The 8,738-nt window shown below is 50.3% G+C and overlaps 1 long non-coding RNA gene across 3 annotated transcripts; it reads right to left on the bottom strand.

Annotated features, from left to right (window-relative positions):
* Nucleotides 1-1,045: 1,045 nt before the first annotated feature.
* Nucleotides 1,046-7,625, bottom strand: LOC130708753 (uncharacterized). Of its 3 annotated transcripts, XR_009009125.1 has the most exons (4): nt 7,460-7,625; nt 5,628-5,784; nt 4,097-4,368; nt 1,046-2,224 (listed from the first exon to the last, which is right to left on the bottom strand). It is a non-coding gene; the product is annotated as an uncharacterized LOC130708753 (long non-coding RNA). The 3 variants fall into 3 exon arrangements; XR_009009124.1 differs by having other exon boundaries at nt 5,628-7,625; XR_009009126.1 differs by having other exon boundaries at nt 1,046-1,792; nt 5,628-7,625.
* Nucleotides 7,626-8,738: the final 1,113 nt, after the last annotated feature.

Genomic DNA, 8,738 nt, shown 5'->3' with positions numbered 1-8,738 from the left:
CAACAGAACTTCTTCATTTTAATGCAGATTAATTTATCAATCTTTTCTTTGTGGTTTACGAATTTTGTGTCTTTTTTAAGACTCTGAGGTCATGAAGATTTCCCTATTTTATCTGCAATTTTTTTTTTTTTTTTTTGCCATTCTCGTGTCTATCAATAAATGCACCTGGAATTGACTTTTTAGTATGGTGAAATGTGGAGATCCATTTTCGTGTGTGTGTGAATATCGATCCCCATTGTCCCAACATTATTATTCAACAGACCATTTCTGCCGTTGTTCTGCAGTGTCTGTTTCATCATAAATCAAGCACAAACACATACACATTGATCTATTTCTGGTTCTTTGTTCTGGCCATTTGTCTCCCCTTGTACATAACCCCATTCTCTCTCTTTAGCTTTATACTAAGTCTTGAAATCTGGTAGAGCAAGATCTCTCAGCATCTTTTTCTTCCAGAACCTGTTGACTAGCTTCATCCTTTTACATTGCCATATAATTATTAGAACTGTCTTTTCAAATTCAAAAAGAAACATGTAAGGATCTTTATCAGGATTGCATTAAATCTACAGGTCAATGTGCAGAAATTTGACATCTTTTATATAGCCTCCTTATTTGGTTCTTCTCTCATGTTTCCCAAAGTTTTCTTACGTGTCTTTTGTTATACATATTCCTGTGTACTTGATTTTTATGCCATTGTAAATTGCACCTTTTTAAGTCTTAATTTCTAATTTTCTGGTTTTGGTGCACAGAATGCAATTGGTTTTATAGTTGATTATGTATTCAACAACTTTAAAAACTTCCTTATTAATCTAAAAATGTACCTGTAAGTAATTTTGGATTTTCTACACTTACATTGTCAAATAAGTTCTGTTTTCACTTTTCTAATTCTTATATCATTTGTTTATTTTGTTTGGTTGCTAATTGCCTTAGTGGACCCAACTCAAAAGTAAAGCTTTAAATTTTTCACCGTTAGTTATAATGCTTGCTGTGGGTTTTTTATAAATAACCTGTGTCAGAACAAAGACATTCCCTTCCACTCCTCGTTGCCAGGGGTTTTTTATTAAACACTTTTTCATCTGTTAACACGATCATATCATTTTTATCCCTTAATAAGTTGTAAATATAGTGAACTATATAACTTATAAATATGGCTAGGTAAGGCTAAAACACACACATACACATACATACCTAAGCCGAAGTGGGCACTAGCTCAAAACATGATAAGTTTATCATCTGTTTAGCCCAGGATGGAAGCTGGATTGGCAGGAAGCTCTTCACACGCCACCACCTGGTAACTCCTCCATCCCCAAGGGGCTGGTCATCATCCGCACCACCCCACCACCGGGAAAGAGACGGGGAGGAGGCCCACGTGCTCTCTTCCTAAAAGCCTTAGCCTGGAGGCAGCACTCCACTGATGAGGAGGTCACCTGGTCACAGCTGGGTGCTTCACGGTGACAGCCCCATACTATGAAAGAAGAGCACAGATTTCGGTGGAGAGCCAGCGGACACCAATATAAACCCAAGGTGGTCTTAGTGCCTTACAGTTTATATATTGCTAAATCCAGTTTTCTGAGATTTCTTTAGCATTTTGCATCCATGCACATGTGACACAGACCAGTATTCTTTTTCTCCTGCTGTCGTTGCTGGGTTTTGCCATCGAGGGTGGGCTAGCGTCATAACATGACTTCGGTTGTGCCGGTGGTTAACGCGTGGCCTCTCAGCCCTGACACCACTTCCCACTGTCCTGCTTCTGGTCCAGACCACGTCTTCCTTGCAGCTGGCGCAACGTCAGGTTCTGTCGGTAGAGGGAGCTGGAGGGACACTGGAAGAGCAAGTTTCTCCTCCTCGTTCCCGGGTGCTTGGCTGGAGCCGTGTACCCAGGAGCTCGCCTCCCAGTGAGCTTCAGGGCACCTGAAGTGGCTTCCTGGTGGGGAGCTCAGTGGCACCCCTGTAAGCAGTTTCCAGAGGGTTCAAGGGCACTCCCTGGAGGGCTTCTCAGCAGCTCACCAGCAAGCCCAGCCACGACCCAGCAGGCTTCTAAGCAAAGTTGACAGCACCTCCCTTCCCCAGGGCAGCTTCCAGGTGAATCACGTAGGCACCCCAGTGCAGGAGGGGGGGGGCGCTGGGGATAGAGGGTCCCGCCTTCCACTAGCTCAGAGCTCTTGCCCATCAGTCATATGGACCAACTCTGGCCAAGATCAACCCTGAGAACTTTTCTGCCGTCTGTCTGTTGAGTTAAAACAACACCACTGGGCTTCCCTGGTGGCGCAGTGGTTGAGAATCTGCCTGCTAATGCAGGGGACACGGGTTCGAGCCCTGGTCTGGGAAGATCCCACATGCCGCGGAGCGGCTGGGCCTGTGAGCCACAATTACTGAGCCTGCGCGTCTGGAGCCTGTGCCCCGCAACGGGAGGGGCCGCAATAGTGAAAGGCCCGCGCACCGCGATGAAGAGCGGTCCCCGCACCGTGATGAAGAGTGGCCCCCACTTGCCGCAACTAGAGAAAGCCCTCGCACGAACCGAAGACCCAACACAGCCAAAAATAAATAAATAAATAAATAAATAAAGTAGCTATAAAATTAAAAAAAAAAAAAAAATTCTAAAAAAAAAAAAAAAAAAAAAAAAAAACAACACCACTATCTCCAACAAGGTATCAATCCAGCCTTAGGGAGGGCTCCCTGCCTTCCACATTTGTTCCTTCCGTGGGTACTCTCCCTTGGGGTATTCCTTCAAATGCTCTTTTATCTCCCTGGAAATAGTTAATAATCCTTATCTCAAACCTTCCTTGCTCATATTATTGTGTGGTTACTGTCTGCTGGACTGGACCCTGACTGATACAGAACTGGTACCGGGAGTGATCACAGGAGATAGACTTGCAAAGTGGGATCTGGGAATTGATCTGTTGTGATTTCAAGCTTAAGCAGTGTTGAGCTCATTGCCAGTGGGAAACGGGAAGCTAGTAATCCATGGCATGCCCCCATGCACCAGCATCAGAATTAATGAAGCCTTCGCCTTTGGTTGCTTGTGATGAAGTGCTAACTGAAGCAAGTGACTTGGAGCACCTGTGGCTACTGAACCTTTTTTTTTTTTTTTTAAATGGTAGTAAAGACGACTACAGGAAGTACGGTATGGGATAGAGCTTTGAGTGCACTGGAGTGCATATAGAGAGAAAATGACAAGTCATGGTGACTTAACTCTCAGGACAAGTAACAGAACCAGAATACTTCAATAAAGAACCTCTTTCTTTTCTTGCAGTCATAGGGCTGTTATTTCTAAAAATCATACAGAAAAGTTCATTGTATTGCTTGTGAACAGCTAGATCCAGTCTCACCAGTATCTCAAGGGAAAGTCAGGCACTGACTGAGAAAGGGTGGGAGCATGAAACTGGGAGTGGGGACATCTGGTTAGATCCAGGGAACTGATCATCCTAAAACCCCAAGTTGTTCTAAGCCTCCCTCACCAGTAGAGGTCGTCTGTCCGTGGCATCTTCCTTTGCTTGAAAATCCGGTGACACCCTTGCCAAGGGGAGATGCCTTGAAAAGGGACACCTATTCTCAAGACCCAGCACAACTACCCCCGTTGCCATCAGACACATGACTAAGGTCAAATCACAGCATGCTCCAGTGGGACAGGAATACACAATGCTCTGGGAAAGCTAGCTTACCCATCTAGAAAATGAGCAAGCCTTTTCTAATATATACCAGAAATATGGGAAACACGTGTGAAGTGGATTCTAAGGGTGTCAGACCACGGAGGGTGGAACATAACACTAGATCAGGCCAAATTTATGGATGATGGTAAAGGGACTAGAGTCCAGATGTAATGCACTCACTTGAGCAGCTGGAGGTGTTTCTAATCAACATATCTGACTGTTTGACTGAGACTTATCCTCAAAAATGGCCTATGTTTAGCTAGGTTGAGATGCCAGAGCTTCCCTGGCATGGAGGAGGGAATCCAAAGGCCTAGGGAGAGAGGAATGTTGGACTCGATTCATCCCGTGTGACCTGCACACCTCCCTCCCAACTACGGACTTCCGGAAGACCCAGAAGACGCTCCTTTCACTCGGGCACCGAGAAACACATTAGTGAGAGGAGCACTCACCTCCTTGGAAAGCTTCGGGACTGTTCTCCTTGACGGCATGCGTGATGGTGGGGATGCTGCCACTGATGGGGGCTCCCCGGTTTCAATGGAGACGATGGGATTCCAGGGGAGCAGAGGCCAAACGGCAGGCATCGACCACCAAAGGCAAGGTGGGTGCATCCACCAAGAAAGACAGCAGATGTGTACCCGCAACCAAAACACCTTGGTCCCCAGGGATCTTTAACAGTGGTTCACTGAACACGGTGCCCCTAAGAATAAGAGCACTGACTGATCTATAAAACAGGGGGACCAAAAAAAAAAACCTTTAGGCCTAAGAGCCAAAACCCTGACCCGAGTCACAACTGTGGCTAGGAACTGCCTCTCACCCGGTTCTCAGACCCAAGTCACTTCACAGGCCAGACCCCTTGACTGCAGGGGAGGCTGGGTCTGAGACCCCTCCCCCAAGCCTTCCCAAGTCCCAGCTCCACCGCTCAGCTGTGATACTGGAACTGGGACGATGTTAAGCTGGTCAGGAGAGGGTGCTGGAGGGACGCTGGGAAGAGGGGGGTTTCTCTTCGTAGTTCCATAGTGCGTCCCCTCTTTCTAACCCCCTAGGCACCTGGCTGGCATACGAGACACCGGTGGAGCGTACCTGCTGCAGTGTCAGCGGCACCCAGCAGGCAGCTTCCTGGTTGAGCTCCTCAGGTATCCTAACGGGCTTCCCAGAAACTTCAACTTCCCCACAGGCAGCCTCCCAGCTTTCCCCGGGAGTCCGGCCTGCTCCCGCCAGCTTCCCACCAGGTTCAACGGAACCCCCTGCAAGCAGCTTCCCAGCGAATTTCTCTGGCACGCCAACAGGTGGTTTCCCGCCCACCAGCCTTGGCCCAGCAGCCCAGGGCAGCCCAGTGAACCTCTCGGCCCTAGAGTAGGTGCAACCACTACAGAACCTTTAGATTATGTGCTGACAGTAAGCTTGGAGAGACACGCGTCTGGAGGCCTGGAGAATTTCTGTACACTCTCATTTTTCAGAGCCACAGTTACCAGCACACTTGTGAACGTGTGTTTAAAAGGGGCACACTGCCCCCTAACTTTGCCACAGTCTCCCCTGTTCCCTACTATCACGCCTAGTGTTTCTGCACTAATTATGGCTCCTACATGGCCCCTGTAGGTCTTATGGTCGATGACACATGTCTACCGGGTTCTTAACTTCAGGAGACGAGGCTCCTAGAGAGATGCTGGGAAAAAGCTTCCCCTCAGCAGTGCTGGGGAATGTGGGACACCCCCTGGATACAAGGGACCAAACTCATACGGCTCTGAGATGCACTGGGGCTGTCACACCAACCACCCCTCCTCAGCGTGATCTGTGTCCAAAAATAATCCTGCTTTCCAGGCCATGGGATTAAGCCCACTAAGCTTCAGTCATTCCCTGAAGGTCTTGGGCAGCAATACAAACTAAGCCAAAATGAGACAGAGCTCTTCCCTGTCATTTTCTCTCCCCTTCCCCACCCGCCCCCTTAACGCTGGCAGACCCCCAATCCTGTTCTCAACTCACCCTACACAGTTAGCCGAAATCCCCAGGTTCAAGGTGGCTTCAGTAACAAGGCCTTTATTTCCACACCCAGCAGACTAATGCGAGGCAGGCAGTACCCCTGGAAGTCTGACTTGGAAGCTGGACAAATCCATCGAGTCACATGAGGCCAACAATGTCCCTGAAAAAAGGTAAACCATCCCTGAGAGCCACAGAAAGGGCCCAGCTGAGGTCCTCCTAGCCAGTGCTGGGTCACACCCACGCCCTAACTAGTCAGGAAGGAGATGAGGCCCATCAACAGGCCAGGCTGCTCATGGGTCCCTCCAGGGCCTGGAACGAGCACAGGTGACGAGTCCCTCCCAGCTGGCAGAGTGGTGAGACGGCTTCAGCGAGAGAACTCTGGCAAGGGCCCCGGGCAGGCGAGAGCACCCGAAAGCTCCCCACACACCTAGCGCTCGTCAGGAATATCCCGTTCAACCCCATGAAGCGCAACTTCCAGCCCAGGGCATCCTCACAGAGGCTCTCGCAGCTCATCTCTGGCGCACATCCTGTTCCGCTGAACGAAGAGAGAGCACGTCCCCTGCACGCTTAAGGCCTTTCCCCAGCATGAACTTCCTGATGCTTTACGAGGTGAGGCCCTTGACTGAAGGTTTTCTCACATCGGCCGCACTCATAGGCCTCTCTACGGCGAACGTTCTGCTGCTGAATGAAGAAGCCTCTCGGGTGGAAGGCCTCCCCCATCTCTGCATCCATGAGGTCTTCTTCGAGGGTGAACCCGCCAGGGGTGAATGAAGCCGGACCTGCAGCTTAACGCTTTCGCACACTGGGCATACTCAACAGACTTCCATGCAGCACAAGCTTGACGTTTTGGCAGGAGGTTTTCCCACGTTTGCTGCACTCCTAACACTTTTCTGGTCTGTGAACTTTCCAGTGTAAATCAGAGCACACCTTTGGCAAAATGCTTTCATTCCATGCATTCAAAGGGACTTTCTCTAGTATAAACTTTCTGATGCCAACTGAGCTTAGAGATGTCGCTAAAGGTTCTCTGATATTACCGCACTTATCAGGCTTTTGGGGGGGGGGGGGCGGCGGCGGTGCTGCGCCCTTTGGCTTGCGGGGATCTTAGTTCCCCGACCATGGATCGAACCCGTGCCTCCTGCAGTGGAAGCGCGGAGTCCTAACCACCGGAACGCCAGGGAAGTACCAGGCCTTTCTGCTGAGAACCTTCTGGTGCCAAACAAGCGTGTATCCTTCGCTGAATGCATCCTTCCCACGGTGGCTGCACTCATAAGGCTCTTCCCCAGCGTGGATTCTCCGCCGTTGAAAGAGGCGGGGATTACCTTCACTCAGACCTGCCCCGGTGTGGTGGCCGTAGGCTCCCTCCCACTTGCCGTACTGTCCGGGGTGAGCGGCCTCCCAGCCTGCGGCGCTCCTGCCGGCCTTCCCCGTCCTGGTGCTGGAGGAGACCGGCGCTGGCGGGGACCCGTCCTCCCCGCACACTGAGGGCTTCTCTGACACGTGGACTCCACAGTGCCTCGCCACGAGGCCCTACCCTGCCCGCCTCTGCTGGGTTTCTCTCGGCTGGGCTGCTTTGGGGCCGGGAGCGCTGAGGCCGAAGCCTCTCCCACACGCCTCCTCACTGCAGCTTCTGCCCGCGGGGCTCCCCGGTGCTCAGCCAGGAGCAACTCGTCTTTCCAGCCTAGGCCACACATCTCAGGGAACGCGCCCAAGCAGACGGACCTGCGAGGGGCGTCCTGAGACGCGCTTACAAAAGCGCCCCGCTCGGCCGGTGCCTCCCGCTCTATTCCACACCGACCACCCCGGGGCCGCAGGTGCCAAGTTCCCCCACATCCAACCTCCACGCAGCAGGCGCCGGGCCACTCCTCCTCGGAGAAGCACAGGCCACATCCTCGGAGACCACGCGGCCCTGCCGCCAAGGGAGCCCCAGCCGAGAATCCTCCAGGACCGCCCCACCCAGCTCTCGGGTCCTTCGGGTAAGGGCCGACCCCTGAGCCGATGGGATCCCAGGAGGACGGTTCCGGAAGTCCCGCCCCCACCTCGTCCACACGCACAGGAACGCCCCCCTCCCGGGCCCTCATTGGCCCTCCACCGTCGTGACGTACATCACCACAACGGGCGCTGAGAAATGGCGTTCTCACGTGGGGCGGAGCTTCACCTCCTCTTAAAGGAGACGTGCCAAGATTTCCGCGTCAAGTACTCAAATGCCACTTCCTTTCCGGCAGTAGCTGCCCCCTCGGCTGTCCGAGTACTTCCATAAATTAGGTAAATTCTATTTTCTAGGAATGTGTCCATTTCCTCTAAATTTTCACATTTACTATCGTAAAGTTGTTTATAATATACCCTCTTATCTTTGTATATGACCTATAAAATTGCCCTTTTAAATTTTTAAATGATTTGTATGTCCTTTTTGTCTTGATTAGTCTCTCTGGAGATGTGTCAATTTTTTCCTTAGAAAGAAGCAGCTTTGGGCTTTGTTGCTGCCCTCTGTTGGTTGTAATGAATTCTGCTCTTTATTATTTAGCTTTCACCCACCCACACTTCCCCACCCTCCATCCCCCCAATAGCGTTTATGGTAGTAGGTGCATGTTATTAGGACTGTATAAATACTAATCACAGCTGAGGCATCTAGTATTACCGTGGTAACTTTTTCTTTCTTGCCCAACCTTTTGTTTTCCTTGGAGTTATGTCCCTTGGTTTCCTAGGTACTTGTCAATAAATCAATCCCAACTCCTATCTAAACATGTTCAGAGACAACAGGTATTCTAATAATTAAGGCGTCTCCTCTGGGGCCTCAGCTCCTCACATCTAGTCTAGACTGGGTGCCTTCTGTGCCTGATGCACAGCTGTCATCCTCAAGGCTTTCACTGTGCTCCTGGGAGTCACCTTGCCTCTTTGTGTTGGATCCACATTTCCTTAATACCTGGTTTTCTTCTTTCTTGGTTTACCCCTTTGTTCTGGAAGAGTACATCCTCTAATAGTTTCTTAAGAAAGGGTGTATGGAACATACATTTTTAAAGAAACTACAAGTCTTTTGAGCATGACTTTTATTTGCATTTCCTTCGGAATTCTGAAAGGTCCCAATTCCTCTGTTATCCAATGTGACATTTGAGGATT

This window comes from Balaenoptera acutorostrata, chromosome 8 (genome assembly GCF_949987535.1).
Source record: "Balaenoptera acutorostrata chromosome 8, mBalAcu1.1, whole genome shotgun sequence".
In the NCBI taxonomy this organism is placed as follows: Eukaryota; Metazoa; Chordata; class Mammalia; order Artiodactyla; family Balaenopteridae; genus Balaenoptera; species Balaenoptera acutorostrata.
Note: the sequence above shows the minus strand (reverse complement) of the source record. Positions and strands in the feature narration are given on the sequence as shown.